Raw genomic sequence first — 23,991 nt, forward strand, 5'->3', positions numbered from 1 at the left:
AAATACTCGAGATTGGGTTATTGTGTTTGTTTTTTCTAAAATAGTTACTGGACTTTTTTGAAGTTACAGAAAACCACTTAAACTTTTCTGTTTAACTCAGAAAGTTTAAATTTTTTTATTTTAATGTTATAATTTGATGTTTTATCCTGAACTACCTTCTGACTTTTCTAATTTTGTAGAAAAGTGCTTTTGGTTTGCAAAATATCTCTCAGAGTTTTATCTAGACAGATTTGGAAATGGATTGGATCAAGTAGATGCAAGTAGTTTTTTATAAACCTGATTGAATCCAATAAAATTTTTTGACCCAGTTATAATCTAGATTGGATCTCTACCTTGATATAAAAGAGAATTTTTAGCATGCATATATTTCTTTTGGATCCTAAAATATTGTCTGCATATTATTTTTCATATGCTATATATTTTGTTCATGTTCGGATTTTATTCTATATGGATCTGGATCTGGATCTTGTATGGTTTGTATATATTTGGTCCATTTTTTTGTGATGGATCAAGTTTAATTAGACTAAGATCCCAAAGCAGGTTGTTTTCCCTCTCTCCCATTCTTCTCCCTCACTGCACACACCTTGATCCATAACTCATCATCATCTGCACTGGAAGACACATCTCGATCAATTTTTTGTTGGTGGCTTGCTGGAAAATGACATTTCTTTTCAATTTAGGACGTACAATAAATTTTCAATTCTAACTAGTGGCTGATAGTAATGTAACGAATCTACTTGTTGTTCATCCTTTAACCCGCTCAAAATTTTCAACTAATTCTCCTTTTGATTTTTCCGCTTTGTGTAACCTTTTAAAAAAAATTAAAAATCTAAGGATTTTCCAAGTTGAGATTTTTAGTTTCTTTTTCTTTTTTTAGTTTTTTGACACTGCCCATTTTTCGGCCTGCCACTGGTTGGTGGCTGGCTGAAAAATGGCCAGCCTTATTTTTTTTCTAAAGTTTCCAATGACCACCACCCCCAAACAGGTTTAAAACTTGGTTTTTGGCATGCCAAAAACCAAGTTTTTAAGCAAAAAACCTGGTTCTCCTAGGTTTTCTCAAAAACCAGGTTTTTTGCCGCTGCCATCCAAACGACTCCAAAGTTTTATGTCCAAGGATTTTCTATTTGTAAGAGAATTAGAAACATACGTGGACTTCGTGAAAAAATCACCATGTAATATTGCAGAAAATTGTTCGTGAGCTTTGCCTAAGTAGTACAAAGACTAGAAGCAGCCAATGCGGGTCGGATCTTCGAGATATGGACCCTACAATGGTTGATCCGCTTACATATAATATAATGATGCTTTGTTCTTGTCATGTATCACGTGGGGGCCACATCCCAAGCACAAATACCTGAGGGTGTTGGCTATGGACAACAATGGTCAGTCCTCCTCAGCGCGGTGGGCCAAGTACCTCAATAATGTCCCAATAATTTTGTCATCTTTCTCTAGCTTACTACAACCAAGAATTATTTGCTTTCCAATCATTTTAGAATATAAAAAAAAATTTGATACAAACCGACAAACTATAGCCAAATGATCATGGACCAGTGGGTTGGGTTGGGTCAGGTCAAGTCTAAAGTTTAGGCTAAGTGATAAGGTAGATGTAGGGATGGCAATGGACGGAGGGCCGGGGACAAGGTCTCCACCCCCATCCCGTCTCAAAATCCGAACCTCCATCCCTGCCTCCATCTATGCACGGGGATGGATTTTAACCTCCACCCCCACCTCCATCCTTGTTTCATGTCCTCCATCCCCGGTCCAAACGGGGGTGAGGCGGGGTGGGGCCCGTTTCCCCTCGTTCTATTGTCATCCCTTAAAAGGTTTGGAGACGGGGTGAGGCAGGGCAAGGCGGGGATCAAGACAGGGATGGGGCGGGGAAAAGCGTAAGTTCATCCCGGTACGGGGATGGATTTTAACCTTCATCCCCGCCTTCATCCTCATTTCATGCACTTTATCCCCGGTCTAAACGGGGCGAGGCGGGGCGGTACCCCGCTTTCCCCCCTTCCACTGCCATCCCTAGATAGATGGTTGATGGACGTGGCATATTAAGGTCTGATCAGTAGTTAGATCTGACTTATTGAATGATCTTACTTTCTTTTTCTTGATATGCTCTGTTCCCCTTTCCCTAAAGAAGGTCTTGCATGTATAGGCAATTCTGCACCAGAGCAAGCCTAGTCTCATAGTCAACTCTAATAAGTAATCAACAATTTGGCTTAACATAGCCTTTTCCAGAATAGCCCTTCTCATACTGACAAATATCGCGAGATTTATGAAAATCTCGCTATAATATCGCGAGAAATTGCCTGAAAGTTTAAAATGGCAATTTCTCGTGAGATTTTCAAAATATCGTGAGATTTATGAAAAAAACATAAATACCACAATTTAAACGCAATATTTATGTTTTAAACTGATATTTATCGCAAAAAAATCATGTATTTTTATTTTAAAATAATTTTATTTAAAAAAAGTAAATTTTATATTTTTTATTGCCAAGATTTTGCCAAAAGAAATGCAAAATTTATGATTTTTTTTTTCAATTTCTCGCGAGTTTTTTTTGAAAAACGAGAAATTGTCTATAAAAACGTTTGTCACTATATGGCCCTTCTCAACAAATATACAGTTCTTGGTCAGAAGATCTTTCTCAAATTTGAAGACCATCTTAAAGTTCAAGCATGGTTGTAAAGGAGCTAGGTAATAGAAGAAAATAATATGGTATTTGGCTATGCACTTGTTCTGTCTCCAAATTAAAATATGAGTCCTAAGCATATTCTAAAGCAATGAACAGCTGACTGGAAGAGATAGGAAATAGGAGACGAAGGTGGAGGTTATAAGTTAGGGTTTGGTAAGGGGTGAGGAAGATCTTCTTCAAGGCCGAAGATCAAGGATCCCTATAATGGGTTACTCGTACACCTGTCATACCGAAGCATCGGCCGGTAATCATTTTGAAGCGGGGGTGGAATCGATCTAGAACCATTCTGAGAAATACCAATCGATATCCATTTTGCATGTGTATATCCAAAGAATATGAATATCTATTTTTTATCCAAATATATATTTTTTACACTTTTTAAAGTACTTGGATCCAATATGAGGCCTATATCTGGAGCTAAAATCTAATCCAACTCATCCAAACAGTGATTTGGTGGAGCATATTAGGTCATGAAATCCAAAAAAATGAAGCTTTCTGACCCATTTTATGTGTCCAAGTTGTTTGCTCTGTGTAAATCAAATGAGGAACACAAGGATAACTGCATCCTTGTCCAGTCAAAGAAAACACTAGACAAGGATATGACAAGAACATGTCTATGCTAGAACAGACACATCCAAACTGTCCATCTTGGACAAGCACCCTAAGGGCATGTTTGATGGCTTGTTCAGGTTTGGACAAAATGAACAAAAAGGATCGAACAAAACATTGGTTTTGTTCATTCTGTAACAATTGTTTCAAGTTCAATGTTTGTTTGGATCGTACTCAGATGCTATGTTTCAAATGTCTGTTGCTTGATGACGATGTGTGGATAACTTGGATGGTCATGGAACTCAGAATCGTGGTCTTGGGACCTCCCGGCCGTCTGCAACCGGATTTCTTACACGGAAATTCTAGACCTGAAGTCGCAGGGGATGCTCAAGCATGTCGTGAAGCTCCCCAACTTCTCCCCCCAGCGTCGGTCGAAGGCCGTGCTTGTTGTCCTAGATGATTCTAGGGTTTTGAGGGCGGTGCTTTCGACGGAGAAGAGGGATCTGAGGTTTTGGGAGTCGTGGGATCAGATGGGAATTGGGTCGCTCTACATGAACGCGTACACGCCGTTAGTGTAGGCACCTGACCCCCTGAAGCCGTTTCTGGGTTTTCTGCAAGGCATTCCAGCGTTCCTCGTCTCACTCTTTTCATCGAAGCAAGCGATTGAGCTCCAGATGGCCAGGAACGCGCTCAGGGTGCGAAAGAGGGAGGAGATAGTGAAGTTGAGGGAGGAGAGGGAGATGATGGTCGCCGGAGGGGAACGGGGTCAGAAAGGAAGAAAGGGGATTGAGAGAGTGGGTTTGAGAGAGAACAGGGTCGAGCGATGGTCGCCGGAGGGGAACAGGGTCGGAAAGGAGGAATGGAGGTTCAAAAAGTGGGTTTTGACAGAGAGAGAGAGGAGCTTCAAGAGAGTGTCGGATGTGCAAGATGGTTTGGCACGCTCATCGAGAAATTTTGGTTCCTTTCCTTCCCGTTATTTTTGTAACCGGGGGAGGGTTGAACAAAAATAACATACTTATAAGAATGCGGAGGACGCACGGAATGTCGTCCGCCGCGTCCAACGTTTGTTGAAAATCGCCGTTAGCGTACGTCTGAATCACACTGAGAACAACACATCAAATGTACCCTAAGCTTACCCATTTTCTCGGTCCCTGTAACCTTGGGATTTAACTGTAATCTGCAACAAACCCAATGCTTTTAGACCAAGGCCTAGATTATACATGTATACATCATCATCATATCTATATATTTCTCTCTCAACCAAAACCGTTAGAATTTTCTCCAGCAATCTGTTCCATTGCAAATATCTCTCCACAAAAAAATCCCCATATAAATTGAGATTTTTCAGAGTTTTTGTTTTTTTAAAACTGATCATACAAGCGTATTAAACATGTTTGATTTTATAGGAATAGGGGCTCTTGGATCGTCCAGTGATGACACATGGGTAAGTTTTTATAGAGTTCTAAATTCAACATATCAAAACTTTTATAAATATTCAAGCCTAAAAAAAATCATATTTTTTCATTGCAAAAACACAATCCAAGTGTCCATTCCAAGCAAATGGGTCACGTTGAACATATCTATGAGGTCGGGTCAGGTGCAATCACATTCCACAAAAGCAGCGTGCTGGTACACCTGAGCGCCATTGATGCATGGAAGCGACAGAATTTTGGGTCCACAGGATCCATTTAGATCTATTTATATTTTGGATCTTTATTTGTCACTTTAATTCTTTTGTATTTGAATTTTTTTATCGGATCTAAAATTCTAGGATAAGTTTTATCTTTTAAGAAGTTATCAAAATAGGTAGTTTGCTTAATTTGAAATTAGAAAATTTCATCTATTTATAGAGGAGGTATATTTGTAATAGGAAAGTTCACGAAGATATTGAAATAAGTCAATTTCAGTTTATTTGGTTTATTTAATTATGTTATTAATTCTTCGCAATTTATATTATTTTCAGTAAATTTCTTGATTTTTTTAGCTATTTTTCATTAATTTTTGTTTTCTTAATAGCTGGTTGGGATTTTCTCATAAATCAAGTTTTCAGTTTACATCAATTGGTATTAGAGATCATCGTCTTGATTCTATTGTGGGATGATTGGGTGCTCCAAATTACCAATACGGGCCTAATGGTTTTGTGGAATAGAGAGCATCTTTACCCAAAATTTAATACCTTGGGGTGATGTCTTTCATCATGGCCTTTGTTTTATGTTAGTAAGATGATGCCTGACAAAAAGAAATTATGCTCACACTTTGGGGAAGAAATTAATGAACATTGTTTCAATGCTTTGGCTCAGTTATTAGTTGTTTCCCATAGAATATTTTCAAGTTTTTCATGTTTTTCATTGTATGGTGGCAGAGGGGTGGTTTTGAGGGTGCTGGGATGAAGACACTGGATCAAACACTGCTGGTGCACAGGTGTGTCCATGGCTTTCAGAGGTGGGCCACGTAAGGTAGGATGGTCATGGGTCCCACATGGGGTTTTCCTTGGTTAGGCAAGGGTTCCTCGTCATGAAAAAAGAATAGAGCTCCACACTTGAGAATGCATAAATGCCATTTTTCAGTGTGGTTCATCTTGGATAAGATAGTGGAGAATTGCCGACATAAACCATTCAAAAACAACACTATTGCAACCCAAAAGATTATATATATATATATATATATATATATATATATATATATATATATATATATATATATATAGTGACTAGAATATGAGAATTAGAAATATGGGCATTTTCAAGACTTTTTTTGCAAATCAAATGTCCTTGGCATGGTGAATTTGCTAAGAATCAACCATTGGATAATGTATTTTCGATAAAAAAAATGTGCATTTTTAATGCTTGAATATTATGAAGATTATGAGCCATTGATTTTAAAGCCTTAAAATATCTTGCTTATGCATCAAAATAAAAATCAAAATCAAAATAAAAATCGGATGATTCAAGAGCAAGTTCTTATACAACCAAGCATGTAGACCACATCCTTGCAGTTAGATTCAAGAGAAAAGAACCAAAATTCATGAAAATCATAGTTCACACATTAGTTATCATATATATAGGGAAATGAAAACCTCCCCAATGGAAAACCCTTTCAAACCTCTCCAATGGACATTTTATTGGATTTTTGGTATTTTTTCAAAATTTCAACCATGCAGATGTGATCTATATGCTTGTTTTTATAAGAATCAGTTCTTCGAGCATTTGATTCCGGTGCATGGGTAGATTTTTATAAGTTTCAAAATCAACAACGTACAATTTTCATAAATTTTCAAAGTTCCAAATACCATTTATCTATCCAAAATTCATTATCCAAGTGTCAAGTTATAGTAAATCAATCACGCTGAAGACATATGTATGGTCAAAATTTTGAAAAAAATACCCAAAAAAATTCATTGGGAGAGGTTTTCATTCTAGAGAGAATAGAGAAAGAGAGAAAGAGAGAGAGTGAAAGAGGAAAAAATGAACATATTAGGCCTCATTTCTCGTTCTGCCCCGATAGTTTTGAAGTGTTTTATGATAGATCTAAACCGTTAGATGTGTTTAGCATGCTCGATTTAGTGATAATAGACTCTTGGATTATGTTTTTTCGATGAAAAAACATGTTTTTATGAGTCGAAAAAACTTGGTACCTTTATAGCCATTGATTTTGGATCACCGAATTAAAAAACTTGTAGACAGGTCAGATTCCAGTGATCCAAAAGCCATTTTTTTGTCGTTGTTAAATATGAGAAAATTGAGTTAAATGTGAGAAAAAACTGTATCTAGGGTGTTAAATGTGAGAAAAAATACCAAAAAAAAAGTGATTTTGAGGTTGGAGAACGAAACTGGGCAGAACGAGAATTTGCTAGGTTGATTCCTAGCAAATTCACCATGCCAAGCACATCCACACTCTTGGATTTGCGTTGGAAATGTCCATATTTGTAGTTATCATATTGTAGTTCTCATATTCTAGTGACACACACACACACACACACACACACACATATATATATATATATATATATATAGTAATGGGTCAATGCTAAACCCATTTGTTGCTAAACCATATGTTAAATAGGTATTTTTGACTTTTTTATTTTATTTTAAAATTCTGACCATAGATGTGATCTATGTACTTGATTTTATAGGGATTAGCTCTTTAAGTGTTTGATTTCAACACATGGGTGAGTTTTTATAAAGTTCAAAAAAATCAACAATTCAAAATCTTTGTAAATTTTTAGTCTCCAAACATCATTTTTTTCATGGAAAACACATGATCCAGGTCTGTTCTTAGTAAATTGACCATGCCCAACACATCTATAAGGCCGAAATCACATAAAAAGCACAGGAGAAACTGAAAAACCCATTTAGCACCAAATGGGTTTAGCACAGACCCATTTCTCTCTCTCGAGAGAGAGATGGAAACCTACCATATAGAAAGCGTACCAACCCTACCCATTAAGATTTTTTTTGGGGTTTTTAGAAATTGACCGTACATATGTGTTCAACATGATTGATTTACTAGAAATTGACACTTGAATCATGCATTTTTTATGAAAAAATGGTATTTTAAGCCTCAAAAATTTATAAAAATTGTAGACCATTGATTTTCAAACCTTATATATGCATTGGAATCAAATGATCCAAGTGTCAATTTCTAGTAAATCAATCATGTTGAACACATGAGTAAGGTCAGAATATACAAAAAGACACCAAAAATTGACAGTCCCAAGAGGAATGCACTCTAGTAGCTTCTCACTACCCTATATATATATATAAACCATTTCTCATTCTGTCCCATAGGTTTCAAGTGTTTTATGGCAGATCTGAACCATTAGATGTGTTTAGCATTCTCAAATTAGTGGAAATCGACTCTTGGATCATTTTTTTCGATGACAAAACATATTATCTCTCTATCTATCTATCTATCTATCTATCTATCTATCTATCTATCTATATATATATATATATATATATATATATATATATATATATATATATATATATATATATATATATATATATAATCACTAGAATATGAGAACTGAAATATGAGAACCAAATACGAGAACTAAAAGTATGGGCATTTCCAACACTTTTTTTGCAAATCCAACCATGTGGATGTACTTGACATGATTTTACTAAGAATCAACCATTGGATCGTGTATTTCCAATGAAAATATATGATTTTTGAATGCTCAAATATTTATGAAGAATATGAGCCATTGATTTTAACGAATTAAAAAAATCTCATTTATGCATCAAAATCAGATGATTTAAGAGCACACTTATGGTTAAATTCAAGAGAAAAGAATAAAAATCATAAAAATTTCAGTTCACACATTAGTTCTCATATTTTCAGTTCTTATGTTTTAGTGACTATATATATATATATATATGTGTGTGTGTGTGTGTGTGTGTGTGTGTGTGTGTGTGTGTGTGTGCATGATCGCTTTTGAACATGACCAAAACGAATTCGCACGGAGAGTCCATCGCAGGCGTGATGGACACTCCACGCTTGTTTCTCCGAACAAGACCTTTAGCGACGACAAAAAGTCATCGCTAAAAGTCCAATAACTTTAGCGATAACAAAAGTCGCTGCTAAAGGTCTTCTTCGGCGGAACCACGTGCAGAGGGTGATGACGCACACGAGTTCATTTTGGTCATGTTCGAAAGTGATCATGCACCTACGAGTTTTTGTGTGTGTGTGTATATATATATATATATATATATATATATATATACATATATGGGTAAGTGCAAAATGATAGGTGCTAAATCATAACCGCTAAATGAGTTTTTCAAGGTTTTTCATTTTATTTTTAAATTCTAATAGTAAAGATGTGATCTATGAAATTGATTTTATAGGGATCAACTCTCGAAGTGTTCGATTCCGGCACGTTGGTCGATTTTTATAAGGTTCAAAAAATCAACGGTTCAAAATCTTTGCAAATTTTTGAGGCTCCAAATATCATTTTTTTCATCGAAAACACATGATCCAGGTGTGAATTCATCGTAAATCAACCATGCCCAACACATTTATGGGGTCAAAACTGCGAAAAAAACACTGAAAGGGTAGAAAAACCCATTTAGCATGTATAAATTTCGCACCTAACCATTTCTCTCTCTCTCTCTCTCTCTCTCTCTCTATATATATATATATATATATATATATATATATATATATATATATATATATATACAACAACAACAACAACTACGCCTTCATCCCAAAACAATTGGGGTCAGCGATATGAACCAAACAAGAAATTCATTTTGGGTCTTCCACATGAATCCTTTTCCTCCAATCATTTCTATCCAATGTCATGTCCTCGGTGAGGTTCAAAGCATTCATATCCTTTCCTATCATCTCCATCCAAGTCTTCCTAGGCCTACCCCGACCTCTTTTAACTAATATATTTTTCCATTTCTCAGCCCTTCTAACTGGAGCATCATTAGGCCTTCGCCGAATATGTCCAAACCACCGTAAACGATTCTCTCGCATCTTATTTTCAATGGGTGCAACACCTACCTTCTTACGTATCTCCTCGTTCCGAATCTTATCTTTTATTGTATTTCCACACATCCATCTAAGCATCCGCATCTCAGCTACACTCATTTTTTGAATATGATGTCTCTTGGCAGCCCAACATTCCGTACCATATAGTAAAGCGGGTCTAATAGTCGTCCTATAAAACTTTCCCTTCAACCGCAATGGCATTTTACGATCGCACAACACTCCAGTTGCACTTTTCCATTTCATCCACCCAACCTTTATCCTATGATTTACATCTCCATCAATTTCTCCATACTTTTGAATGATGGATCCCAAATATTTGAAATAATCATTCACCGGTATTTCTTGCTCACCAAGCTTCACTACACTCCCATCACTACTTCGTTGCTTACTAAACCGACATTCCATATATTCAGTCTTACTCTTACTCAACTTAAAACCTCTAGCTTCCAATGTCTGTCTCCATAATTCTAACTTAGCATTAACCCCAGCTCTAGACTCATCAATCAAAACAATATCATCAGCAAACAACATACACCACGGTACATTTTCTTGAATTGATCTCATAAGCTCATCCATCACTATCGCAAATAGGAAAGGGCTTAAAGCAGATCCTTGATGTAACCCAACCGTTATCGGAAAATTGGTTGTCACCCCTCCACAAGTGCGGACATTGGTTACTACTCCTTCATACATATCTTTAATTATACTAATGTACTTTAGGGAAACACCTTTCTTCATCATTGTCCACCAGAGAACGTCCCTAGGTACTCTATCGTATGCCTTCTCTAAATCAATAAAAACCATATGCAAATCTTTGTTCCTCTCTCTATATCTTTCAATAAGTTGTCTAAGAAGATGTATAGCTTCCATAGTTGATCTTCCAGGCATAAAACCAAATTGATTCTCCGATATCATGACAACCTTACTCAACCTAGACTCAATCACCCTCTCCCAAAGTTTCATAGTATGACTCATGAGTTTTATACCACGATAGTTTGTGCAATCTTGTATATCACCCTTATTCTTATATAAAGGCACCAAAATACTCTTCCTCCACTCATTAGGCATCTTATTTGTTCGCCAAATCAAGTTAAAAAGATTTGTCAACCATTCTAAACCTTTCTCTCCCAAGCATTTCCAAGCCTCGATAGGTATACCATCTGGTCCAACTGCCCTTCTAGATTTCATTTTCTTCAAAGCCTCTGCAATTTCTTTCTTTTGAATCTTGCGCATGAAGTCACGATTTATCTCATGAAAAGGAATGGAGAAGTCTCCAAGATCTTGAGCATGACTATCATTAAATAGCTTATCAAAATAATCTTTCCATCTCTCCTTAATCTCCTCATCTTTAACTAAAACCCTTTGCGTTTCATTTTTGATACATCTAACCATACCCAAATCCCTCGATTTCCTATCTCTCATCTTTGCAAGCCTATAAATATCCTTCTCGCCTTCTTTGGTATCCAACTTGTTATAAACCTCCTTATATACCTTAGCCCTCGCGTTTCGAACTACTTTTTTAGCTTTCTTCTTTGCTATCATATACTTCTCCAAATTCTCATTATCACGACTCTTACTTAGATTTCTATAACACTCTCTTTTAACCTTAATAGCTAATTTGACATCCTCGTTCCACCATGATGTATCCTTACCTAGTGGTGCACCGCCTTTAGACTCACCCAATATCTCCTTAGCCACTTTTCTCATGCCACCCGCTATCTTATTCAACATTGATTCTGAATCCTCCACGAGACACCAATCAACTTCCTTAACTACCTGCTCTACAAACATTCCTTGTTTAGCTCCTTTCAGTACCCACCACTTAATTCTAGGATCTATCCTATGTCTATCCCTTTTGCGGCATCTAAGGGAAACTCCCCTCAGACACTGACCACATATAGGTTGGTGTCCTGTTGGTAAACCCCCTGAGATTCTCCTGCCCACCGAGAAGTACACCCAGCTTTGACCTTGCGGCAAGGGGATGCCACCTGTGGGTTTTGAACTTGTGAAGTCACATAAACTTGGTGACATTCATAATTTGCACCTACCAGATGAGCGGAGCCCTTGCGGACAACTCAAAAGATAAATAGGTACTACAACTATTCTATTTTTCTGGTTGATTAATCTTTCCATGATTTTTGCTATACGCTCCATTTTCCAGCAGTGAGCATCTTACAAACCCAGTCAGTCTAATCCACGACTTGCACATGTTCCTCCCTAATTTTTTCAATCATACACATTTACTTAATTAAAAAACATTTACATTTAGTAGATTTTTTTTCACATATCTTTACCTAGAGGCCCGTTTGGAAGCAAGAAAATGGTGCGAAAGAAAAAGTGATGGCTTTTCCATTTGTTTGAAACAATAGAAAAGTTTTGAAAAGAAAAATTTTCTATTTTGCCTTGATTTTGATAGGAAAATTTCTCCATCTTGAGATGGAGATTTTTTTCCTATTATTATGTTTTCTTTTTAGTTTTGAGGACAACCAGTGGCGTAGCTAGGATTCATGTGAGGGGGGGGGGAGGGGGCAAACAGGGGTGTAGCAAAAAAAAAAAGTTGGTGTGATAGTCGGGGGTTCGGGGGCAGCGTCCCCGAATTTTTTTTTTTGAGATAAAATAAAAAATGGCTACAATTATTAATAAAAATCTATTTCATATGGACAAATCAAACTATTTGTTGCAGTCAGGGGTGGGCTAGGACTGGGCTGGGCTAAAAAAGTGGATAAAAATCTATTTCATATGGAATCAGGGCTGGGCTAGGACTGGGCTTTTAAATTTTATTTTATTTTATTTTATTTTTAACTGTTACGGGAGGCAGGACTGGGCTACAGCCCAGTCCTGCGCACCCCCCCCCCCCCCCCCAGCTCCGCCTCTGAGGACAACCCTCACCCTAATCAAAACACTAACATTTTTCCAACCTGATTTTCTCATGCCACACAAACAAGAGGAAAATTTTCATAAGGAGAAGTTCTCATATCAAACTTCTTATAGGCAAATTTTTTTTTTCATGTGAGATTTTTTCACGCTTCCAGACTTGAAGTTCAAAGTCCTGGAATCTCATTTAGCTGTAAATGGATTTTAATTAAGAACCCAATCTAGTTTAGAATGATCAACCATATGTAGATTTTGCTAGCAGATATATTAAATGTGTTTGCATAGATGAGCTTGAAATTTGTTATCAATAAATTGAATGTAGACCAAAACATGTTTTTTTCGGTCTACAATTGGTTGTTAAAACTTGCAGAAAAGAAATCTCGGAGTCAAAATTCTCTACATTGTTATACAATTGATGTGGAGGCGATTTAGCCAATCAATCACGATTTGCCAGAGTAGAATTCCAATGCTGACATTTTTCCCATTCAATACCGATTAAACACCTCTTCATGTACAGATTAAGCAAAAAAAAACCTGCAAGTATGATTTTTGCAGGCCCCTAATGCTGAAGAAACCAAAAAATTAGCATCTGCTTCGACCAAACCTGATTAATCAAGGGTTTCATTTCAAGTTTAGGCAAATATCATTATGTCAATACTAATAGCAATAGCCATCTGAACGGCTGCATTTGGTCACCCCCAGTACTCCCAAACATGGTCTTTTAGGTGCATTCAAACATCCACTGATACAAGCATAAAGGGAGTTCTCTATATATGGATTCAAGCAAAAATATTACAACCACAGTACAGAATGATACAAGCATCAGCAGCAAAATTAAACCAGTGAACAGAAACAAAGCTTGAGAAAAACACTATGTACCGAACATCACAGAGAGAAAAGGCTAAAAGACTTACAAAACTCTAAGACGCAGCAGCAGGGACGGCTTCGACGAGCCGCGAAAAGTAGAACTGCGTGGTGATAAGCCCCCGCTTCCGAATCCTCCACCCGACGCGGTTCAATGCCCGCTCAACATCAGCCTCAGCGTGAAGATACGCCCTGGTAGCCTTGGAAGGGCCAGGAAAGAGTTCCCCAATTCTCTTCAGCACGTCGTAGTACAGAGTCTTGGGCGCGAAGCTCAGCAGCAGCCGCTTCTCCGCCAGCGACGCCAGATGCGCGATCATTCCGTCGGCCTTGTCTTGCGGGTAATGTATAAGGACGTCCAGGCAGACCACCGTGTCGTACCTCCCCTCCATGCTCTCCAGATCCTTCACCTCGAACCTGGGCAGCTCCACCCCGGCCATTCCCGCAAGCGCCTCGCCAGCCTGCTTCTCGGCCTCGGCCACCATCGCCGCCGAGATATCGCTGGCAGCCACCAATGCCCCTTCCTTCGCCAGGGGGATGGCCAGGCATCCCGTCCCGCAGCCGGCGTCGAGCACGGAGACGCCGTGCAGCGGCCCCTCCTCCACCAGCATCTTCATCACGTTCTCCACGGTCTTGGAGTGGCCCAGGCGGATGTCGAGCTGCACCCGGTTCACCTCGTCGGTGTCGCCGTAGATCTTCTTCCACCGCTGGAAGCCGGAGTTGTTGAAGTAGTCCCGCACCACCTCCTTGTCCTCGCCGCCCACCTCCTCCGCCTGCTGCTGCCTCCGCTTCTCCGGGTCCGAGAGGGAGACCACCGCCGCGAGGGCGAAGAGGGAGCCTCCGCCCACGACGGCGATGGTGGTGCCGTTGAAATTGACACCCGGAATCGAGCCCGCAGCGGCGGAGAGGTCGGCCGCCGAGGGGAGCGGGAGGTGAAGGGCTCGGGGCGCCATTCTCCGGCGACTTGGGGAAGATGGTGTCCGGTTTTTGAAGGAAAAAGCTGATGACAATGCGGTCGTTGCCATCTCTCTTTCTCTCTCTCTCTCTCTCTGTGTGTGTGTGTGAGAGAGAGGGATTCTCTCCTTATCTCACACTCTGAGCAATAAAGATAACGGGCAAGGACGTTATCTTTTGCCGTACGTCACAAAAACACGTAGATTCGAGGACCCGTAACGCGGATTCGAAAGTTCGCAATTTTTGAAAAAAAATAGGACACGATGGCACGAAATTTTTTAATTTTTTAATTCACAAATTTAATATTATAAAATGTTTTTTTTATCAAAACAATACTTAAAAGTTAAAAACCATTAAAAATATTAAAATAATTTTTGTACGTCAGTGCAGTGTCATGAGCGCGTCCACTCGAGTGATAAAAGACACGACACCAAAATGGCGTGTCCTGTGACATAGATCTTTTTTGCCCAACGGCTCAAATTACAGAAACGCCACTCAGCGTTGCTCATGAGTCAGTGACTAACCCTATTCGAGTATTCGAGCTTGGCTAGCCTAACAACTCGCCTACACAAAACATGTTTAGGAGAAAAATGGGTTGATCTCTCTCTCTCTCTCTCTCTCTCTCTATATATATATATATATATATATATATATATATATATAGATATATATATATATATAGAGAGAGAGAGAGAGAGAGAGAGAGAGAGAGCTATTTGATTATAATTTTTTTCAGCTGGACATTTTTGTTTTAATCCATATCCCTGAAATTTGAAATTCCAAGTCTACCATTCGTCTCACCCACTTCAGCATCTCGCCAAATACAAAAACTAGGATCAAGTTTAGCCAGTGCAAAGTCATCAGAGGCATGCCTGAACAGAAATGCCTGCATATCACCATTGACATGTAATTCAGCAAACTGAAGTGAAGTCCCAAGGGATCGAGCAGAGGAGTTACCATAACATTTGTTGTAAGCACGTAACCCATCCGTGTACATCTCCAAAGCTGTGGTTATCTTTCCTTGAGGGGGTACGGTTCACTGGGCAACATCCCTGCAGACGTTTCCTGAATGTTACAGCCAAGTTTGATCACTTACTCAATCTTCGTCTTCTTTTCATTCTCTTTGGCATCTTGGACTTAACATTTGTCTAATTCTAAATTACAAGTTTTTGTTAATTCCAATAAAGTGTGTGAATATATATCAAATGACTATTGTATTATTTGTCATCAAGCCAAACAAACTATAGTATCTTTTTCTTATAGCTCAATATCTATCAGCTAAATTTTTTGAGCTAATTCATTGTGACATAAGTAGGGCATACAAAACTTTATCCATAATAAGAGCTTGATATTTCTTGGCTATAATGGACGATGCACATGGGTTTATCTCACGAGGCACAAACCCGAAACCTTTGATATTATTCAAAACTTCGTTGCGATGGTTGAAACCTAATTTAATACCAATGTCTTAGGTCTTAGATCTGATAATTGTACCAAATTTTTCTCTAATGATATGACTACATACCAGCTTAGACAAATGGGCATCAACCATCAATTAATTATGTGGCAACCCTACATCAAAATGGGGTCATCGAACGTAAGCACAAAGTTTTATTAAATGTAGCTCATGCCCTTCATTTTTATGCCAATTTACCAATCAAGTTTTGAGGAGAATATGTTCTCACGGTCACATACATCATAAATTATCTCCTTTCAAAACCATTGATGGATAAGATGTCATATGAGGTGATACATAATAAAGCATCTAAGTATGATCACTTAAAGGTTTTTAGATGCCTATGTTATGCTTATAACATACATCATACTCACAAATTTGACAATCGTGCCGATAATTCATGTTTGTAGGATATACCGGTACAAGAATGAGGGCCAATAATGACAAATTTTATGGTCGTTATTGCTCTATTTTTTGTTGTTATTGGCCTATAACGGCAAAAAATCTTGCTGATAATCACAAAGAAATGTCCTTTGTTGACCAATAATGACGACATTCATATGTTGTTGTTAAAGGTAAATCAATACCAGTGAAGAATCTTGCCAAAACTAGAAACACTAATAACGGCGAGGTTGTTTTAAATACGAGATACTCTATAATGGTGAGATATCTGGCTCACCGTTATAGGATACCTATAGGTTATAGCATTCTCATATCATCGTTATAGCTTATAATGATGAGCATTAACTCGCTTTTATAGGCTATATCAGGAAGAATTAACTTTCTGTTATAGGATGGCTATAACGGTAAGACAAGAATGTTGTTGTTATATGTTATAAACCTGCAAATTTTAAATTAAAAATTAGTTTTAATTTTTTTTATATTCACATTTACACCTCAAATACATATACTTTCAATACACTTCAACATAAACTTTAAATATACTGAAATTAGCAATTAAAACATACATTCAACAAAAACTTCAAATACATTTTCAACATACATCTTCAAACTTTCAACTTCAAAATCATTGTATCCTCTCTAAGCCTGCAACAAATATACTTCAAATATAAACCCGTTACACTCCCTACATCCTCTCCAAGTCTGCAATAAACATATACACTTCTACCATTCACATAAATCAAAATTTAATTATAGCAATTGTATCAAAGAATTTAATAATCAAAACATATACACTTCTCATATAAGCAAAGAATTTAAAATTTTAGTAATTGATTATCAATAATTAATGATTGGTTATCAGTAATTAATGATAATGTATAAAATAGAATGAATGAATGTGACACTACAAAGTGTGAGTTACTTACAAAGATGTCTTATTTTTTGCTACAAATGAATGTCGTGTAATTTGAATAGGTGTGTCTCTGTATAGAATGCACTCGTCGTCAGTTTTTGTCCATCTATTTCAGTCTGCGAATAACAAATTAAGAATCTATTAGATCAAACATATTTAGCATTATACTATATAAAAAATAAACTTAAAAAATAAGAATCTTACCCTCGTTTGATACTTTTGAAGGTACGAAGACAATCCACTGGTATGTAGAATTGTTTGTTTTGATCTAAACCTAAAGGAAAGACAAGAACCCCAATTTTTTCCCACTACCTTCTTTTCTTGCACCCCAACACATAGATAAGGCTCATCTCATGCAAACAAATTTAATTCATTGGGAATGTTAAACTTCAGCACTCACATCCCTCTCTAACACCTTCACATCAAACCCTCCATGATTGATAGTAACCATTTCCACATGTTGTGTTTAATGAAAGAAAGACTATCCAATAAACCAATGAGATTGTTGTGCCTGCCATATGGCATTAGATGGTCAAAGATTAAGGTAGATTTGAAAGCCATAGAAAGACAAATTTGAAGAAAAACTAGAAGCAAGAGTTCTTTTTTGTTTGTTGCATCAATCTGGGTAAATCCCTTTATCAGAATCATAGCTTGATAACGGAAAAACCTAATAGCTACAACTTATATGCTTATTGAAATATCTGAATAAAGGAATTGACTCATGATATTTTCACATCATGAGGCAATTTTAAACAATTAGGTCCATGAAATACAACCTTGCACAGTTAGTATTTCCTTTGATGAACGTGTAGTTGGATTCAATTTGCAGTTGCAACAACGTCCTTGTGGATCGGCAGAAGGAAGAATAAATATATGATTAAACTGTTTGAAAAAAAACATCAGTATTTTGTGTATTATGCATGCTGCAACAGACATATCTGTCAAACAATAAGAAGAATTGAGATAACAACTTCAATTCAACAAGATAGGAAAGCAAAAACAATCTTAGAAAATATTAGACAATCAAACAAGTTAAGTGGCTCAGTCCTAAAATGCTTAGGACAAGGCGTCGGTTGTCCAAAGAGTTTCACCATTAATACATGTAAATACAACATGTAGAAATGTTATATAAGTTTTAGTTTTTTTATTTTGGAAAAAGGAAGCAAAAAAAAGTTAAGATTCATAAATCAAGATGCATGTCCAAACCATAAAACAAAGTGCTTTTATCCACAATTTTCTTTGTCAAAAGAATTAAGAATCTTTTTTAACAGTTTTGGAAGGTCATCACCACTACTAGATCATAACTCCAGGGCAACCAAAGTTTTCAACTATTGTGAACCTCCAGTGAAAAAAAAATCTTTTTTTACATATTTAATGTTGTTACAAGTATTTTGAAAAAGAAAAAAGAAAAATTGCATGGATTAAAAGCAAATAGTTGAAATCTATCAGCAAATACCTATAATAGCCCAATGTCCATACCTAGATTTTTTCATATATATCATTGAGAAAATAGAAACCAATGAACCCTAAAAACCCAAATCAATCAATCAACAAAGAAAAACTAATGAACCCTAAAAAAGCCAAAAACTAGAAACACATATATCATTGAGAAAATCATTCTTTCATTCATTTAAATCGTGGTGTGGAGAAGTAGAGAGAAGCAGAGAGACATACCTACAACAAGGACCTCAACCGTTGGTAGTGATGATCTCTGGCAGGGTTGCAGCGAAGGCTCAGACTCAAATAAAGAAGGGCTGGAGAAGAAGAAGAAGATGAGGAGGCCAGGAGACCCAAGAGAGAGAGAGAACAGAAGAGCGCTCTGGTTTGGCAATTTCACAGAGAGAGTGTAATGCCCCAAAATTTTAACCTGAAAATTTATGATTTTTTTTATTTTAAAATCAGCAGAAACAACCTTTTACTTTGAGTTAAATATTCTGAACGGGTTACAGAAGGAACAATCATTATAACTGAATTAAAATGTGAATAACATTCACTATTAAAATTTAATTCAATCTCAATAATTTAAAATTCATATCATAGTATTTTCAATCCAAAATAACAATAAATTTTATTCCAAAACTATTCCTGAAAAAAAAAAGACTGGCTCTCGATGTTGTCTAAGTATCCTACATCCGCTCAACAACTATACACCATATTTCACCTGAAAACCTATAAAAAGGGTTAGACTCGTAAAAGTCTGGTAAAGAATACTAAGCCAATACAGGTAAACCAAAATCAATATACTACAGTGCATTCAACCATTAAAACAGATAAACATCCAATTTAGATATACTTTATCACAATTACATAACACGACTAAATTTTAGAAATAATTAACAATCTTATGCATGAGCATGTAAATAATGCATGCACTTACCAATGAAGAACCAATAGCCTTTTCATGCATGAGTGACTTTAATTATTTTTATTTAAGTTTCTTTTTACGTGATGCATGCCATGACTATATAAATATATAAACATTTAAGGTTTTACTTTTTAGCCCCGTTGGTACTATACAAGCTTAACTGAGATAAGGATCATGATTCAAGAGAAGTATATTCAAACAAGTTATGCTTTAACACTGGCCGGACACCTTTCATCGGTCTCGGGTGAGAGATGACCTGGTTGAGAGAGAGATTCTAAGGCCTTTATCATGATACATCAGACTTCACTCATGAGTTCCTTAACCTTTCACTCTACGGCTAATGTGGAGGTTTCCTCTATTTCTGTGGTTGAGGAGGAGCAACTTTTCATGCTAAAAAACTTGGGTTCATGAAGATTAAAGTACTGCTTACCTTCTCATTGTAAGCCTCAATATAATTAATGTTCATATCACATTCTTTTAATATCATTAATTCTATTATTTTTTCATGCACATAAATAATGAATCTATCACTAATATTTGTGCCTCTAGTTTGGGCACCTTGATGCATGATTCAATGCCAATAATACTTTTATACCATGCATGTTAATTATAACACATTCACTTTCATTTATTCATTCATTCATAGAGATTGAACATGATTAATAACATACATCCATACATAATCGCATGCCACACTACAATGCACATGCATATGCAATTCAATAGTAGTGCTCATTCAATCATGAGCATGCAATAATAATTTATCCAATGTCATGCTCATTATGAATTTAAAATATGCATTTTCATAATACTATAGGTCACATTTTCTTGCTAACTGAACATTTACATCCATGCATTAATGTAGAGAACTTATATTTTTTATAGCTTAATCGGCCGATTCGGGACCTGATTAGGCAAAAATCAATGCTGCTGCTATAATAGTTACTATTCTGTACACAGACTGAGACTTGAGATCATTTTTTTACAAAACATGCACATTTTTGTCAGCTTTCATACGCCGTATACCGTTATAAAAACTACTTATAACGAGGAAGATACAAATATTTTGCCAGGTAGTGGTCGGTTTCCATTTATATAGGCAATTTAAGTATAAGTTAACAAGCACATATACAAATCTTTTTTTTTATACATACTATCTAGTGATTGCACATATCACATTTGGACTAAAACAGGCCATACAGCCAGTGCCGAACAAAAATAAAACTTTCAAGCTTGTGTTAAGATTTCCCTCGTATAAATTGACCATGTTAAGGTTCCAACCATAGTGAGGATGGTAATGTGACTAAGTGCAGGCCCTATGGTGGTCCATGGACTGATGAAACACATCAGGCGAACGACAGTGATAGGTAAAAGTAGTTGAATATTACGCAGGATGTTCATGGTTCCTAAAGAACTGCTAGTTCAAGAACTATTGGGCATCAACCAATTACTTTTTTTTTAAGGTAAGTTGGGGTTAGACATACCCCACCAATTACACAACACAACATTGGGTTTTGACCTTGCAACATCCCAACCTATGTACGTGCACTAACAGATCCTGCTAGACCAGCATTAGCATGAGGACAGACCCAGTCCCAATAGAGACAGGTCTAATCTATTTTAGGGTCTGCACCCAGTTTCAATGAGGACTGGACTCTTTCTTAGTGAATTGGACTTAGGTCTGATCCATTTTCGGATCCATCCAGGAATCTTCCCAATCGAATCTTTATTTGTTACACAAAGAAAATACTTATCATTTTTTTTCTTCGCTGGGACATTTCTCATAATGCTGGACAGACCCAGTCCCATATAGGGACTGGTCTGATCCGATTCTAGGATCTTGGTTCAGGTCTGATCCTTAACTAGATTAGACCCCAAAGGTCCAAACTCTCTTGATGAATAAGCAAGAGCCATCTTGTGTTGCTGAAAATGAGTTCATCACATTAAAAGTATTAAAGGGATGATTACCAAACTAAATGATAATGATATCAACCTTTCTACATATATACACAATGAAATATCTAATTGCATCATGATGTGGTTAGCATCATTGTGCAATTTTTTTTTGTGAATTATAAGAAGGGTCAATTTTATGTTAGCTTGTTTTACCTTGCTTCTATACCGACTTAACAATTTGGAATAATTTTATTGAACATGTATTATATGAACATATATCCATGAATGCGAGCATGGGTGTCTTACATGTTGGATGAAACCAAGGTGGTGTAAATTCTAGTTTGGAAGTGGAATAATCCAACGCTTTTAGACCTTTTTTTTTTTTTTAAAATCACTTCAAGACACAAAACTTGGAGCACTTAACGTTATGCAAAAGGTGGTGGTGTTTTCTTTGGATCTAACATCTGAAACAGGACTGACCCAGTTCCCATAAGGTTGGGTCTGGTCTGTTTCAGTAATTCAATCCGGCAATGCTATAAAAAAATATATATTTTTTTCAAAAACCATGAACATATAAAACCCTATATTTGGAGGAGATATGAGTAGCCAAGATAAATAAACCACTCCCTCAACGGTGCCCTTGTGTAAAGCAGTTAAAATATGGATATTCAATTGAATCCGAAAATATCAACTACTAAAGTTACACAAGTCCAATGACACCTTAATACAAAGAACATATTTCTAACTATTCTTGCATCCAAAATATAAGACCTACATGTTTTCTTTGAAAGAACCCTAAACAAAACCTGTCTCAACAACAAACTACTTCAAGTTTGAGAAATAACAAACAAAAACAATAACACAAGATTAATCCAAAATGATCAGACCCTGTCTCAACGGGGACTGATCAGACTCATTTCGATATTTCAGTATAGGTCTGATCTGCAAACAGATCGAACCCACAACAAATACATTTTTTTTCAAGCATTATCGATGACTAGGAACTGATTCGAAAGCAGTGTCACTCCCGTATGCCTAGTTGATCCAGGTATGGATCACTTCATGGATTTGGGTACCGATTTTGCAATCGATTCAATGCCTAATGGGTCTGAACCGATATCGAGCCCATCCTAAAGAGGGTTTGATACATGGGTTCAGAACTGAACACACCTGAAGTATGCTCAAGCATACGGGCTTTAGCCTATGGGCATCGGGTTAGAACCCCTTACCTTGTACGTGCTGAAAACCAAAATTGAAACTGATTAACACAATTACATTGGCCGGATGGGCTAGAATAAAATTACTGGTCCTCTTTCTAGTGATAACAACACCTCCACTCTTGCTGGACTCCTTCACATGTGAGGAAAAGAAGAGAGGGAAAGAAGAAGAGAGGAGAGGGAGGAAGAGAATAGAAGGAGAAAAAAAGAGAAAAAAGATACAAAATGGAAAGGAAAGGAAAGGAAAGTGTGTGACCCCTTTTTATATAACTTGGGATTTCCCAATCTCCTAAGCCATATAAATTTTCCTTTTTCACATTTACTTCCAGCCCCATGTTTCTAATTTTTTATAGAAAAAGCCTATGCGCTTTTGTTTCCCTAATGCTATTAGAAATTTTCTTATGACATCTAGTCTTAGTTTTTATTAATTTTTATTTTTTGACTTTATTTACTTTGCTTTTTTATGAGAGCTCTAGCCTTATAATGAGGGCCCACTAGGGTGGGACGTCCCACCCTAAGGTGGTCTTATTTCCTAAAACCTTGACTTCCAAAAATTCTAAGTCTAACTACAAGATAAGTTCTTTTTAGTTGTCAAATGGAAAACTTTTGAATTTTATAAGTTTAGGTTTAAGAAAAATCCCCTTAATAAAAATTTCCAGATATTAGTTTCTTTCTTTATTATATTTTTTCTTTTGGAAAGGTAGGAAACACCTTAGGTTGGGTCCACATAAGGGGACGTCCAGCCCATGGACTCCTGCACTCCTATTAAGTTTGGTTAATTCTTTAATTTCATTCCATAAAAATTAATTGACATTAATTCTTTTCTAATATAGGTTCCTCTTTAAATCCAATTAAGAAACCTCGAATCAAACCTATGGACATATCCAAACTCTATTATCGAGACCCAAATCTAATAATTAAATTATCTTTACATTCTAAGAAAAATTCAAGTCTATCTTAACTTCTAATTTAACTAATTTTTAAAAACTACTCAAATAGTATTTTAATTTAACATGCAAATTTAAATTCCACATTGACTTTAAATGAAGAATCTCGATTTCACTCAAATTAAATATTAAAAATCTATATTTTTATTATTTAATGATTTCAAAAAATCAATTGTTATAGAGAGATAGAGATAGAGTGACAAAATATAAAAAGGGCTCGTCAAGCTCTTTTTAAATACAATTCAATAATGATGACATAACTATCACCATTATAGAATAAAACCCTATAACAACATGATCTAAATTTTGCCATTATTGATCTATAACAGTGAGATTTTATGGCTATTAAATATTATCGTTAAAG

The 23,991-nt window shown here is 36.5% G+C and overlaps 1 pseudogene across 1 annotated transcript; it reads right to left on the minus strand.

Moving 5' to 3' along the window:
- Positions 1–13,368: 13,368 nt before the first annotated feature.
- LOC149828369 (magnesium protoporphyrin IX methyltransferase, chloroplastic pseudogene) lies at positions 13,369–14,555 on the minus strand (annotated as a pseudogene). The gene has a single exon (XR_016434278.1). The product of XR_016434278.1 is annotated as a magnesium protoporphyrin IX methyltransferase, chloroplastic pseudogene (transcript).
- Between the last annotated feature and the right edge of the window lie 9,436 nt (positions 14,556–23,991).

This window comes from Nuphar pumila, chromosome 9, assembly GCF_984573655.1.
Source record: "Nuphar pumila chromosome 9, dmNupPumi1.hap1.1, whole genome shotgun sequence".
Taxonomy (NCBI): Eukaryota; Viridiplantae; Streptophyta; class Magnoliopsida; order Nymphaeales; family Nymphaeaceae; genus Nuphar; species Nuphar pumila.